Below are 15725 nucleotides of genomic sequence, written 5' to 3' on the forward strand. Positions count from 1 at the left end.
GTGGCCTCATGTCATCTTTGGGTGCAGGGGGCACCTTGCCCCACCTTCCACGACTGAGATGGCTGGAGCTGGGGCCGAGACAGCCTTGAGCTTGTCACAGCCCCCGCCCCTGCTGCCCCCTTGCCCAGCCTCAGGCCCAGCTTCCCCGAGGGCTCTCAGAATTCACAGGACCTCCGAATACCACAGGCAACCCCCAGGGATCACAGGTGTTCTTGGGTGCCCACCCTGGCACCCCTTATTTTCACCCTGCCCTTGGCTGGTCCTACTGTGTACACGTGCTTTGTGTGCTACGTGTGCCTACTGTGTGCGCAACAGAGCCTGGCTCCCAAAGGATGCCCTGTGCAAATACGCAGGCACACGTGGGCGCACACGCGTGCACGGAGCTCACAAACTTTCAGAGACTCCCAGGCATGACCCTACTGTGTGTTCAGCTGAGGCTGCACAGAATGAGCCAGTCCCGACGGCGCGCAGAGACCTGTCCCCAGGGGTTCTCAGTCACCGTCTTGGTGTGTCTAGACTGTGGAGCCGAACTGCTTGGTGTGAGGCCCCAGGCTGGCTTCTTACTGGTGGCCTCAGGCTTGTGGCTGAGCCTCACCTGCTCCACCTGTGAAGTGACGCTGGTAGTAAGTGCCCCATCAGATGCCACTGCTACTGTCACTACAGCTGTCGCTCCTGGGCTCTAGCCTGGGCCTGAGCCCGGGCCCCTCGAGGCTCCCAGCCGGCGCCCCTACTGTGTGCTGAAGGCCTTTTGGGGGCTCCCAGTCACTGCCTTTACCACATGCCGTTAAGTGCAAAATTCGGTGGCACCGTTGTGCAGCCATCCCCACCGTCCCCCTCGAGAACTTTCTCACCCGAAACTGAAACTCCACCCCAATTAAGCACTAACTCCCCCTTGCCCAGCCCCAGCACCCACCAGCTACTTTCTGTCTCTATGGGTTTGACTCCTCCAGGGACCTCATATAAATGAAATCAGATAGTATTTGTCCTTCGGTGTGACTGACTTATTTCGTTAAGTATGACGCCCTCAAGTGTCATCCGTGTAGCAGGCATCAGAACGTCCTTCCTTTTGAAGACTGAATGATATTCCGTTGTACGGATGGATCACGTCTTGTTCATTTGTTTACCTGTCAGTGGATGCTCCTGGCTCCTTCCACCTTGGGGGCGTTGTGAGCAACGGTGCCGTGAACACGGGTGTACACATATCTCTGCTTTCACTTCCGCTGAGTGTGGACCCAGAAGTGGCATTGCCGCGTCATACGGTCATGCTCGGTTTAACTTTTTGAGGAACTGCCACACTCTTCCTCATGGTGGCTATACCACTCGACCTTCCCACCAGCAACACACTGGCCTTGGGAGGTTTTTGAGTGGGGAATAGTCAGATCTGTGTTTCCAGAAGGGGATGGCTCACAAGGGACCGAGGAGAGATGACTGGGGCAGCGGACCCAGGGAGGGGAAGGAGGGACAATGTCCGAGACATTCACAAGAAAATTTGCCAGAATCCAGACTTTGATGCACACCGGGGGGCAGGGTGCAGGGGACGCCAAGGAGGACGAGGGCACCGTGGCACAGGTGACCAGGGAAGGGCCTCTTTGTCAAGATGGGATGTGGAGAAAGGAACAGGAGTAGGGGGTCATTCTGGGCTCTGTTCTGACCACGTTCAGTGTGAGGAGCTTGAGGGGCCGTCCGAAGGGAGATGGTGGGGGCTCTGGACATTTGGGTTGGGGACTTAAGAGAGATTTGTGCTGGGACCAGTCAGAAGCACCAGGGCAGTGGTGGAGATTGATGACATGGGGATCGATGACGTTGTCCAGAGAGAGGCTGTGCCGAGCGAGAACAGCCCTGGGGCTCACGTATGCACTGTCTTCTAGATACTTACCTGAAGCTCCCCTCCTTGCCTTGAAGTGGCCCAGGGGCAGCTGGGGTGGGCTGAGCCCCCTAACAGTGACTCTGTGGGCTTGGAGAGCACTCCTCTTCCAGGCGGACCCAGTGCGAGCTGGAGTTGGGCCGGAGCTCCCCACCGTCCCCAGGTATATTGCTTTGCTGCGGCCACCTTAACAAAGTACCACAGGCTGGGGGCCTTCAACACAGACCTTTATTTCTCAGTTCTGGGGTCTTTGAAGTCAAAGATTAAGGTGCCAACATAGCTGGGTCCTGGGGAAGGACTTTTCTGGGCAGGCTGCCAACCCCCTGTCGTACCCTCGTTTGTCAGAGAGAGGGTGAGAGATCTCTCTGGGGTTTCTCTTATAAGGGCACTCGCCAATCCCACTCGTGAGGACTGCACCCTCGTGACCTCCCCGAGGCCCCATCTGATGCCATTACATTGGAGGTCACCACTTCTACATACAAATTGGAGCAGGGGACACAAACCTTCAGTCAGGGAGTCGAATTCTCTGTTGTGCCAATTCCTGGATTATGTGGAGGAGAGAGCTGTCTTTCCTGGGCTTTGGCTCACATGATTTTCCTACTGCTTCTGAAATTAATCATCACAAACTTGGTGCTGAAAGCCACACACGTTTATTATTTTACAGTTCTGGAGTTCAGAAGTTCAAAATGGGTCTCTCTGAGCTAAAATCAAGGTGTCTGTGGGGCTGCATTCCTTCTGGAGGCCCTAGAGGAGAATCTGTTTTCTTGCCTTTCCATCTTCTGGGGGCACCTGCATCCCTTGGCTTGTGGCCGCATTGGAAGCCAGAGGTGGCTGGCTGCATCTTTCTTGCGTTGCATCACTCTGACCTCTGCTTCCAGTCTCCATCTCCTTCCCTGACTCTGACCCTCCTGCCTCCCTCCTGTAGAGACGCTTGTGACGGCATTAGGCCCACGTGGGTAATCCAGGATCATCTCAAGATCCTCAGTGTAATCACTTCTGCAGAGTCCTTTCTGTCAGGTAGGGGGACATTCACAGGTTCTGGGGACTAGGGTGTAGGCATATTTGGAGGAGGCGGGCGTTATTTTGCCCAAGCACACGGGCTGAGCTGATAGAAGACCCTCAATAATTAGTCATTTTTGACATTCTGACTATTTGTATCTGGCACACCAGAGCCTTGAAGGTAGGGAACTTCATCTCCTGTACCCCATTGGGAACCTGGTCTCAGGGTGTCAGCACCATGGACAGCGAGAGAGAGAGAGAGAGAGAGAGAGAGAGAGAGAGAGAGCTGTCCCAGGTGCTGATAAGTCCCCCTGTCTCTACCTTCCCATCCAAGACCGTGACATCGCTGCCCTCAGCAAATCTCTAGGTTTTAAGAGGCACATTAAGCTGAAGATTCAGTCCAAGTTTGCCCCTTGTCAAAATCTCCATCCTAATGGCCTTCCCCTCCACCCTCACCCATGCTGTTCCAATTACACCAGCATTCTTTCTTTTTCTCAAACTCTCCCACCTTCAAGCCCTCTGCTTTTCACTCTTTGTGTAGCTGAATAAGTCTGTTCTCAAATATCACTCCTTCAGACTGTCTGAAGCTACTGTCTAAAGTAGCTTTCCCACCCCCGCCTGCCCCGTTTCCTTGCTTTTATTTATTTATTTTTTTAATGTTTATTCATTTTTGAGAGACAGAGAGAGACAGAGCATGAGCGGGGAAGGGGCAGAGAGAGAGGGAGACACAGAATCCAAAGCAGGCTCCAGGCTCTGAGCTGTCAGCACAGAGCCCGACGCAGGGCCTGAACCCACGAACTGCGAGATCATGACCTGAGCCAAAGTTGGACGCTCAACCAACTGAGCCACCCAGGCGCCCCAAAATCACAATCTCTATCCACAGTTGTTTTATTTGTTTATTTAGTTGTGTATATCTTTCTGAATGAGACACGCTTGAATAGAAGTTCCATCACTGGGGAAACTTTGCATAAAAGAGCTCCTGGCTCATAGTAGCTGCTCAATAAGTGCTTGTTGAATGAACCCAAGTTCTGGAGATAAATCAAAGATGCTTGAGGTGTCTCCCACTCTATTGGGAGTCTTGGCACCCCACCCTGAGACCACATAGTTTCCCCTTTCCTTTAAGCACAAATTAACACCATCAGCAGCAATAACAATAACAATGAGCTTATGGGAAAATTGCTATATATCAGGCCTTGCACTGATGCATGCATGTTCTCTCTGAATTCCTACAGTAGCTCTATGGAGGACGTATTATTATCATCCCATTTTATAGGAGAGAAAACAAGCTTCTGAGGGGGTTAAGTTACACAGTTGTTAATAGATGTAGCCAGGATTCATATTCATAAACTTACTCACCACCCAATGTTATTTCCTCTGGAGGTGGACTTGTTGAGATTTCCATTTAAGGCTGCAATCCTGGGGGCAGCACTGAATCCTCAGGGAAGAAGTCTTCCATGGACCTAGAAGGAACTCCCTGATCACTAGAGCCTAAGATGCCCCAAGCCTCACCAACTTAGACTGGCATCAATCTTTCCTACTTTTTCTCACCGATCCTGGGCAGGATGGGACTGCTGGCACCTTGAAGTTGGAATGGAGCCTGCTATGGGCTGAATTGTGCCCCCCTCCCAAATGTATATGTTGAAATCCTAACCCTCAGGACAACAGAGTGAGACTCTATTTGGAGATAAGAGTTTTAAAGAGATAATAAGCCAAAATTAATCATTCATGACTAGTGTCCTTATAAAACGGGGACATTTGGACACTAGGACAGATACATAGAGGGAAGACAATGTGAAGACACAGGGAGAACATCAACTACAAAGCCAAGGAATGCCTCAGTTCACCAGAAGCTAGGAAAGCGGCATCAGACAGATGCTCCCTCACAGCCCTCAGAGGAACGAACCCTGTTAACTTGGATCTCCGACTTCTAGCCTCCAGAACTGGGAGACAATAAATTTCTGTTGTTTAAGCCACCGGCTCTGTGATCCTTCGTTATGGAAGCCCTACCAAACTAATATAAAGCCCTCGGCTGGACCCAGGTACCATGATGTGGATGGGATGGTGTCTCTGCCAGGATAAATTAGAATATGCTGCTGTAAAAAATGACCCCAAGGTCTTGGGAGCCTAAAACCATACAAGATTAATTTTTTGCTCTCAAAATGTATCTATTACAGATCATCTACGGATTCTTTCCCATGTGCCTCACTCCTCACCCCACGTGATGAAACAGCCACTATCTGGAATGTTTCAGATCACTGTAGCGGAGGAAGGAAATCTCTGGGGCGGGGTGGGGGGGGGGTGGTCTTGCATGGCAATTAGATACTCTGGCTGGGAAATGATACATTTCCACTCACTACTCATTGCTCAGAACAAGTCACATGGCCTTACTCAACCATGAGGGGGCAGGAAAGAACAGCTCTGCTGTGCGCCAAAAAGAGAGAGCATTGGAAATCTTTGGAGAAATCATTCATCACTTAAGAGTTAGTGGGGCTTCCAATGGAGCTTCTTGGGCTGTCCAGGCTACTTCTCCCTGGTTCTAGAGATTAAGGCTCAGCTAATGCTAAGAAATCTTGGGGTTCCAATGAGGGCCTGGGTTCTGGATCAGGAGGTTTACCTGCAGCTCAGAAGCTGACCCAGTGGAGTGGGAGCAGAGGAGACCGATGGAGCCAAGCTAACAAGAGGGTTTGCTTTACATGTTTCTGGCCAGCTCTCTGAAAATGGCCACATAGAGGTCAGAACCCCAGGACATCTGGAAAGCTGAGTTAAAGGGTCTCTCCTGTATAGAACGATCTCCTAGGATCTCTCCCTCCCCCAAAATAAAAACAGATGTCCACCAAAATCTTGTCCACAGAGGTTCATATGAGCATTATTCATAATAGCCAATCAGATACCCACCCACTGATGAACAAATGAACAACCTGTTATACCCACACAATGGAATATTATTTGGCCACAAAAAAGAAGTGAAGTACAGACACATGATACAATGTGGATGAAACCTGGAAACTTTATGCCAAATGAAAGAATGTAGGGGCACCTGGGTGGCTCAGTCAGTTGAGCATCCAACTTGGGCTCAGATCATGATCCACATTTAGCGAGTTCGAACCCCACAATGGGCTCACTGCTGTCAGCACAGAGCCCACTTCAGATCCTCTGTCCTCGCTTCTCTCTCTGCCCCTCCCCGACTCGCACCCATGCGCACCTGCGCGTGCACACACACACACTCTCTCTCTCAAAAATAAATAAACGTTAAAAAAAGAAAGAATGTATAATGTGATAATTTGATATACCCATACATTGTGAATGGATCCCCCACTGAGTTAATGAATATATCCATCACCTCACATATTTACCATCCCCCTCTCTGGTGAGTACATTTAAGTTCTACTCTTGGCAAATTTCAGTTGCAAAATACAGTGTTATTAACTATAGTCTCCGTATTATATATCAGCTCCTCAGACCTTATTCATCTTAGAACTGAAAACTTGTGCCCTTTTACCAACGTTTCCCTATTTCCCCCATCTCCCAGCCCCTGGCAACCACTTTTCTCTTCTCTGTTTCTATGAAGTCAACTTCCCCCTCCCCCACCCCAGATTCCACATGTAAGTGATGCCTTGCAGTATTTGTCTTTCTCTGGCTTATTTTGCTTAGAATAATGCCCTGCCATTTCATTCATGTTGTTACAAATGACAGGATTTCTTTCTTCTTAAAGGACAAATAAGGTGGCTCAGTGGGTTAAGCATATCACTTCGGTTCAGGTCATGATCTCGCAGTTTGTGAGTTTGAGCTTGAGCCCCGCGTCTGAGCTGACAGCTTGGAGCCTGGAGCCTGCTTCCGATTCTGTGTCTCCCCCTCTCTCTGCTTCTCTCTCTCTCTCTCAAAAATAAACATTAAAAAGTAAAGGATATATAATATTCCGTTGTATATATACACTATATCTTCTTTATCCATTCATCCATCCATGGACACTTGGGTTGTTTCCATACCTTGGACATTGCGAATAATGCTTCAGTGAACATGGGGGGGGGGTGCAGATATCTCTTTGAGATAGTGATTTCATGTTCTTTGGGTAGGTCCCTAGAAGTGGAGTTCCTGGGTCATAGGGTAGTTTTATTTTTAATTGTTTGAGGCAACTCCATACTGTTTTCCATAGTGGCTGCATCACTGTACGTTTCCACCAAAGTGCACGAGGATTCCCTCTTCTCCACGTCCTGTGTTGGAAATGTTTTCACGCTGATAGTGGTGATGGTTGCAGACCTCTATGAATACACTAAAGTCCACTGAATTGTTCACTTTCACCGGGTGACTTGCACAGTGTGTGAATTAGATCCACAGACTCAAGGGAGTGGAAACAGGGACCTGGATTTTCTCAGAGTTGAGGGAGCGTCTGCCCCTTGCCAGCCAGGTAACTCAGATTTCTCACCTGTGTCTTTTACCTAGTTTTAGTCCCTGACTCAGAGGGTTGCTTTATGATTAGAATAAAATGAAATACAGCTCCGCACAAGAGGGGACGCATACACACGCACTCTGAACTGTCCTGGATCAGCTTCTTATTTCTCTGCCACCAGGGGGCAATCTCGCTGTGATATTTGGGTGTCGTGCCCCTGGAGTGAAGACTTCAGGGGCGGGGCTTTCTTCTGCCGGCTGGGGGAGGTTGGGGGTGCAACAGTTGGCTAAATCCTTGCTTTTTTGGCCTTCGTGGTAAACGTTTCCTGGGGAGGGGGCGCTTTTTCTCATCATAAAATGATTGCTGGTGTGTTTAAAATAAATTTAAAAAACAAATGAAGCATAAAAATAAAGGTACTATGTGTTCATCAAAATATGAAAGCACATAACCTTTGACCTGGCCACTCTCCACCCAACAAGGGAGCCCATAAACACATGTGCCTAATGATATGTGTGCTCATCACAGCCCAGCTTGCAATGATGCCATTGCCTGTAAAAGTGAAACGTGGCAGACCGTCTCCAAGACTGACAATAGGGGCATAGTTAGGCAAATTAGGGCACGGCATGCTGTGGGAACGTTCTGCAGCCATTAAAAAGAATGAGACAGACCTATATTCACCGACATGGAAAAATCCCTGTGTACCTGCTCCATGGGAAAAGAAAAAGCCACGTAACATTAACTATAGTATGATTGCATTGATGTTGGAGAACATGAATGTATACAAGTGTGTCCACGCATTAAACACCCTGAAAATCTCTTCCAAACAGTTGACAGTGGCTCCTTCTTAGGAAGAAGAGGTGGGGTGAGAGTTTAAGGGGGGGGGGAGGGTGGATTTCTTTTCTGTTATTTGAGCCTTTTACAGTGAGATTGTGTTGTTTTGTTACTTTTTAAAGCCCCAGAAAATATCCTGTTAAATATTCTTCTATAGCAGGACCCCTCCCCCTCTCCCCTGTCCCCCTCCATGGCTGCATAGTTATTTAACCTGGTCTTTCCTGCTGGGCGTTTAGGTTGGTTGCAACTTTTCACACTTTTACAGGAAATTGGGATGAATATTCATGTTTGTTCATCTCTGTGCCTCCGTGATGAACTCTTTATGTCTCTCCCAATTCATCAGTGAAGAAATGAATGAACGAGCACATATTTATTGTTTCTCTGCTTGTGTTCTTAGAAAAACATCTCAGATGTGGAAATACTTGATCCAAAATATTGGTTTTGTTATACTTCTTGATGCATTTTGACAAGTTGCCCTGGAGAAAGTAATATACATCCCTGGGAATGGGTGCAAAGTCTTGCCTCCTAGAACACTTGAAAACACCAGGCAGGATTGCAATTTTAGAATATCTATAGATGCAATTGAAAAGAGACTAGCTCACATTCATGTAGTGGTATTATTGTGCCAGGTTCCATTCTAAGGGTTTCACACGTATTTTTTAATTTATTGTGTACAACAATCCTACTTTGCTCTTTGCTTTATTAGTAAACTGAGGCACAGGATGATGGGGTGACTTGGTGGATGGTCTGATTTTTTAAAAATTTATTTATTTATTCTTGAGAGAGAGAGAGAGCAGGGGTGGGGGAGGAGCAGAGAGAGACAGACAGACAGAATCCCAAGCAGGTTCTGTGCTGTCAGGGTGGAGCCTGACATGGGGCTCAAACCCACTAACCTCGAGATGAGCCAAAATCAAAAGTCAGACGCTCAACCGACTGAGCCACCCAGGTGTTCCAATGGTCTGACTTAAAATATTTTTTTTCAACGTTTTTTTATTTATATTTGGAACAGAGAGAGACAGAGCATGAACGGGGGAGGGGCAGAGAGAGAGGGAGACACAGAATCGGAAACAGGCTCCAGGCTCTGAGCCATTAGCCCAGAGCCCAATGCGGGGCTCGAACTCACAAACCGCGAGATAGTGACCTGGCTGAAGTCGGACGCTTAACCGACTGCACCACCCAGGCGCCCCTGGTCTGACTTTTTAAATAAGAAGCCCAGGGGCGCCTGAGTGGCTCAGTTGGTTAAGTGTCCGACTTTGGCTCAGGTCATGATCTCATGGTTTGTGAGTTCGAGCCCCATGTTGGGCTCTGGGCTGACAGCTCAGAGCCTGGAGCCCGCTTCATATTCTGTGTCTCTCTCTGTCTGCCCCTCTGCTGCTTGCACTGTTTTGTTTTGAGATTTAAGTAGCCTCTACACTCAACATCCGGCTCGAACTCACATCCCCGAGATTAAGAGTCGCACGCTCCCTCCCCCCCCTTCCCCTGACTGAGTCAGCCAGGCACCCCTTAACTTTTCTATAAAGGGCCAGTCTTCATTGCTCCGTTCTGCTCTCGTAACTCAAAAGCAGTCAGACAACATGTAAGTCAGTGGGCATGGCTGTGCTCCAGTAGAACTTTATTTATGGACACATGGAATTTTGAATTGCATATAATTTTCAGGAATTATCAAATAGTCTTCTTTTGATTTTTAAAAATCAATTAAAATTTACTGATTTTGAGAGAGAGAGAGAGAGAGAGACAGTGTGAATGGGGGGGGTGGGCAGAAGGAGAGGAGAGAGAATCCCAAGCAGGCTCCACACTGTCAGCACAGAGCCCAGTGTGGGGCTCGGTCTCACAACCCGTGAGATCATGACCTGAGTCAAAATCAAGAGTCGGTCGCTTAATGGACTGAGCCACCCAGGCACCCCGGATTTTAAAAATTATGTTAAAATGTCGGGGGGCGCCTCGGTGGCTCAGTCGGTGAAGCATCCGACTTCAGCCCAGGTCATGATCTCGTGGTTCGTGAGTTCCAGCCCCACGTGGGGCTCTCTGCTGTCAACACGGAGCCTGCTTCAGATCCTCTGTCCCCCTCTCTCTCTGCCACTCCACTGCTCGCATGCGCACTCTCTCCCTCTCTCAAAAATAAACATAAAAAATAATTAAAAAAATAAAAATGATTTTAAAATGTCAAAACCATTCTTAGCTTGCAAGCCATGCAAAAAAAAGCATTGAGTCATACTTTACCACCCCTGTTTTAGATATTTCCTATATACTAAAGATGTTACACCCATTGTCAGTTACATTGCAAATATTTTCATTTTCATTTATTATTTTAATAAATATTTTAGTAATATTTAATAATAAATTATTTTTAATTTTTAATATTTATTTTTAAGAGAGAGAAAGAGCATGAGCAGGTGAGGGGCAGAGAGAGAGAGAGGGAGACACAGAATCTGAAGCAGGCTCCAGGCTCTGAGCTGTCAGCACAGAGTCTGATGAGGGGCTCGAACTCATGGACCACGAGATCATGACCTGAGCCAAAGTCAGATGCTTAACTAACTGAGAGTCCCAGGCGCCCTTATTTTGAGTTACTTTTTATATATGGTGTGAAGTAAGGATCTAGGTTTATTTATTTATATATATTTACATATAGATGCATCGTTGTTTCCATACCATTTGTCAAAAAGACTATCCTTTTCTCATTGAGTTACCTTGACAGCTTTATCAAAATCAATTGATTATATATGTGTGGGTCTATATTTTATGGGCTCTTTATTCCATTGATATATATGTTTACCTTATACCTGTAACTTTATATCTTGATACCAGGTAACTTAAGTCCTACAATTTCATTCTTTTTCTTTTTTTTTTCTTTTTTAAAAGTTTGTTTATTTATTTATTTATTTATTTATTTATTCATTTATTTATTTTGAAAGAGAGAGAGAGAGCAGGGGAGGGGCAGAGAGAGAGAGAGAGGAAGAGAGAATCCTAAGCAGGCTCTGACTGTCAATGCAGAGCCCTAGTGGGGCTTGAACCCACAAACATGAGAGCATGACCTGAGCTGATGTCAACAGTCTGATGCTTAACCTAGGCGCCCCCTCATTCTTTTTCAAATTGCTTAGGCTGTTCTAGGTCTTTCACAATTCTGTAATTTTAGAATGAGCTCAGTGACCTCTACAAAAAACAAAAACAAAAACAAAACCTTACTGAAATTTTGATTGGGATTGCATTGAAACTATGGATTATTTTTAGGAAGAAATAACATATTACCAGCACTGAATTTTCTAATCCATGAATGTAGTGTATTTCTATGTTTATTTTGGCTTTCTTTGATTTCTCTGAATAATGCTTTCTAGTTTTCAACATAAAGGTCTATGTTAAATTTATCCCTAAGTATTTCATATTTAAAAAATTTTTTAATGTTTATTTTTGAGAGAGAGAGAGAGAGAGACAGAGCATGAGCAGAGGAGGGGCAGAGAGAGAGAGGGAGACACAGAATCTGAAGCAGGCTCCAAGCTGTAAGCACAGAGCCCAATGGGGGACTCAAACTCACAAACTGTGAGATCATGACCTAAGCTGAAGTCAGATGCTTCACTGACTGAGCTACCCAGATGCCACTAAGTATTTCATGTTTTTGATGCTATTGAAAATAGTACTGATTTTTCAAATTTTGATCGTATTATCTATTTTAGTTTGTAGAGATGGAATTCATTTTTTTATATTGACCTTGTATCCTATAACTTTGCTAAACTCACAGTAGGTCTATTCTTTATGATTTTGTCCATTCTTTATGATTTTCTATGTAGATTATTGTATTTTACTTGTTTTCTTTCTTCCTGTTTATGTAGATTATCACATTTAACTTTTCTTCCCAATCTGTGCTTTGTTATTTCTTTTCTTGTCTTATTACACTGGCTATGACCTCCAACACAATGTTGAATAGTAGCCATAAGAGATGACACCTTTGCCTTGTTTCCAGTCTTGGGGCAAAATACCCCAGCATTCACTATTAAATATATTGTTTTGGCTACAAGTTTTCATAGGTGCTTTTTAGCCCATAGAGAAAATCTCCTTTTATTCCTGGTTTGATGAGAGGCATTTTCAATAGCAGGAATCTGTTTTGATTTTTGTCAAATAAGTTTTCTACATCTGTTAAGATGATGATTCTCATCTGATTTTTTCTTTTCTGATCTCTTGGTATGGCAAATCAGATTGATTTTATTTTCAAATGTTGAATCAACCTTCCATGCCTTAAATAAGCCACCATGTGATCATGATGTGTTTTCCTTTTTATAAGTTGCTGGACTCTATTTGCTAATATTTTGTTAAGGATTGTTTGTGTCAATAGTCATGAAAGATATTGGTTTGTGGTTTTCTTTTGTTTTCTTTCTTTCTTTCTTTCTTTTTTCTAAGTAGGCTCCCCACCCAATGTGGAGCCCAATGAAGGGCTTGGGCTCACTACGCTGAGATCAAGACCTGAGTTGAGGTCAGGAGTCAGATACTTAACTGACTGAGCCACTAGGCACCCCATTTTGTTGCTTTCTTTTCTTGTAATATCCTTATCTGGTTATGGTGCCAAGATAATACTACCCTTCTAGAATGAATTGGGAAATGCACCTTCCTATTTTCTGGAAGAATTTGTGTAGAATCAGTATTATGTCTTTTTTATATTTTTGTAGGATTCACCAATGAAGACATCTGGGCATGGAGTTTTCTTTGTGGGAAGGCTGTTTTTTTTTTAAAGTTTATTTTGAGAGAGAGAGACAGACAGACAAAGAGAACGTGAGCAGGGGAGGGGCAGAGAGAGGGAGAGAATTCCAACCAGGCTCTGCACTCTCAGTGAGGAGCCCGATGTAGGGCTTGATCTCACAAACCATGAGATCGTGACCTGAGCCGAAATCAAGAGCCAAATGCTTAACTGACTGAGCCACCCAGGCACCCCTTCTTTGTAGGAAGGTTTTTAATCATAAATTTTATTTATTTATTTATTTATTTATTTATTTACTTAAAAATCACTCTTCTGACCATCTTTATTATTTTTTTATTTAAAAAATTTTTTTGACATTTTTATTTATTTTTGAGAGACAGAGAGAGACAGAACATGAGCAGGGGAGGGGCAAAGAGAGAGGGAGACACAGAATCCGAAGCAGGCTCCAGGCTCTGAGCCGTCAGCACAGAGCCCGACACAGAGCTCGAACCCACAAACTGTAAGATCATGACCTGAGCCAAAGTCAGATGCTCAACCAACTGAGCCACCCAGGCGCCCCCCATCTTTATTATTTTTTAATTTTTATGTATTTATTTTTATGGGGAAGGAGCAGAGAGAGAGGGAGATAGAGAATCCCAAGCTCTGCACTGTCAGCGCAGAGCCCCAAGCAGGGCTGGAACTCAAGAACCATGAGATCACGAGCTGAGCGGGAACCAAGAGTTGGACACTTAACCAAGTGAGCCGCCCAGGTGCCCTCCGAATTCCATTTTTATTTTAATTTTTTTTTCAACGTTTATTTATTTTTGGGACAGAGAGAGACAGAGCATGAACAGGGGAGGGGCAGAGAGAGAGGGAGACACAGAATCGGAAACAGGCTCCAGGCTCTGAGCCATCAGCCCAGAGCCCGACGCGGGGCTCAAACTCACGGACCGCGAGATCGTGACCTGGCTGAAGTCGGACGCTTAACCGACTGCGCCACCCAGGCGCCCCCCGAATTCCATTTTTAAACAGAGGACTATTTAGGTCATCCATTTCTTCCTAAGTAAGCATCTACATTTCCGGGAATTTGTCTATGCCATGTAAGTTCTCTGATTTGTTGACATAAAATTGTTCATAAACTTCCCTCACTATCCTTGTAAATGTCCGAGGACCTATAGCAATCTCCCGTCTTTTATTCCACTATGTAAGTACTTTTCAAGCCTCTGCTTCTGTCACCTATCCTATCGTCCCATTGGCCAAAATAAGTCACAGGGCTAAGACCTGACTCAGTGTGGATGGGGATCCTCTGAATGGGTGGAGACAAGCAGATGTGAACAAATTGGGAGCCATAACTTCAACAGTCTGCCATAGACAAACCTCCTTGCAGAAGGTTTCTGCCCCTAAGGAACAGATTTGTTCTCATGACTTGCTTGGCAACTTCGTGCGGCCAGTTTCATGCCCGCACGTTCAACAAGAGTGTTGAACATTCATTAAGACCGCCTTGTCATATGGTCTCCCTGTCTATAATCCAGGCTACATCTCTCTCTCCCAGAGCGCTCACCACAACTGTAATTAAATAGTTGTGTCTTTGGCTGTTCTGTGTCTTGTGTTCCCACAGGAACATAAGCTCCATGAGGACAGAGACGGCGTCTGTCTTCATCCAGGATGAGTCCCCAGCTCCTGGCACATAGTAGGTGGCTGTATTAATCCATGTATTTGAAATGGAAACCTATCATCTGCAAGTTACCCCGCACATTGGCAATTAGCTTCGTGTCTGGGATATGTAATTTGCTAGGGAGGTTAAGAAATGAGTCGGGGGGACAGTGACACAGACTCCACAAACAGGAGCTGAGGACCTACTGCGTGCACGATTCTCCCGGAAGAATAGATCTGGAGCCTCTAGTGCCGGAAGGAGCTGTTTTTCTCAGTAGTGAGCTCCCTTCCCACAGAAAGAATCAAAGATAGGCTGCACAACAGGGGACAGAGATGCTGTAGAGGGAGCTTGTTTTAGCTTGGGGGGGAAGGTTTGGACTAGTCGATGGTTACGGTTCCTTTCCTCTCCAATACCCTGCAATTCCACAGCAGGGATTGACTTGCAGAGAAAGCTAGGCTGTGGCAAAGGCACACAAAGGGAGGCCTCCCGGAGGTGGAAGGATGGGGTCGTGGGGAAGAATAGCTTTGGGGAGCAGTTGGAGGGTGGTTGGAGACGCAGAGGGGTTGCAGAGGGAAGATTTTAGACGAAGTTTCCACTGCCTCTCATCTTCTTTGACTCCCTCCCTTGTACCTCCCACACACATACCCTTGAATCTGCCTTCCTCAAGGCCGTTGCCGGACTCTCTGTTCCTGTATCTACTGTGAACTCTCCAGCAGGCCCCAAACACCGGGGAGCACTCCCACCTTCCAGAAACCCCCACCCTCTGTTTTTCCTCTCCCAGATTCTGTCCTCAGCCTGGGTCTTGTTTTCCACGGGGGTTCAATTTCTGCCTTCCACGCGGACATCCCAGGTCCTGGCCACGATGACTCTTGAGAGCTCCCGAGCCAAAGGGTCTTGGCAGACGGCGGCATCATGGGACCCAAAGTTTATATGTGACTTGTTTTTTTCCCAGTGTGTCCTTTTGCTGTGCCCTCAGGGTTGGCAAGGGCCGGTGGGGCGCAGCAACGAGTTAGGGGGTGCTACGCAAGCTTCATCGGGGTTGAGTCCTCACAGGCTTCACCAATGTCAGAGAAACGGCCAGAGCCCCCCTTCTCCCAGAGCCACTTCTCCCTCTACCCTCCATCCCCTGCAATCACATAGGTCTTCATGCTCTATACGTGCAAAGTGATGGCCTCACTCTGCCCAAAGACCGTCTCCTACCAGAGGGAGGAAGAACAGAGACGAAGCGGACAGAAAATTTCTTCCCACCAACGATGTGCAAAACATAGAAGGCATTCTAGAGATAATCTGTCTCCCTTGACCTACATCAATACAGACTGTGTGTGTG

General features: G+C 46.3%; 1 long non-coding RNA gene across 1 annotated transcript; it reads left to right on the top strand.

The window, feature by feature from the left end:
• Positions 1 to 14123: 14123 nt before the first annotated feature.
• Positions 14124 to 15725, top strand: LOC147583804 (uncharacterized). The gene is made up of 2 exons (XR_015243437.1): positions 14124 to 14434; positions 15066 to 15725. It is a non-coding gene; the product is annotated as an uncharacterized LOC147583804 (long non-coding RNA).

The sequence above is a fragment of the Puma concolor genome, chromosome A2 (assembly GCF_028749965.1).
Source record: "Puma concolor isolate L17-30 chromosome A2, mPumCon1.1.hap2, whole genome shotgun sequence".
Classification (NCBI taxonomy): Eukaryota; Metazoa; Chordata; class Mammalia; order Carnivora; family Felidae; genus Puma; species Puma concolor.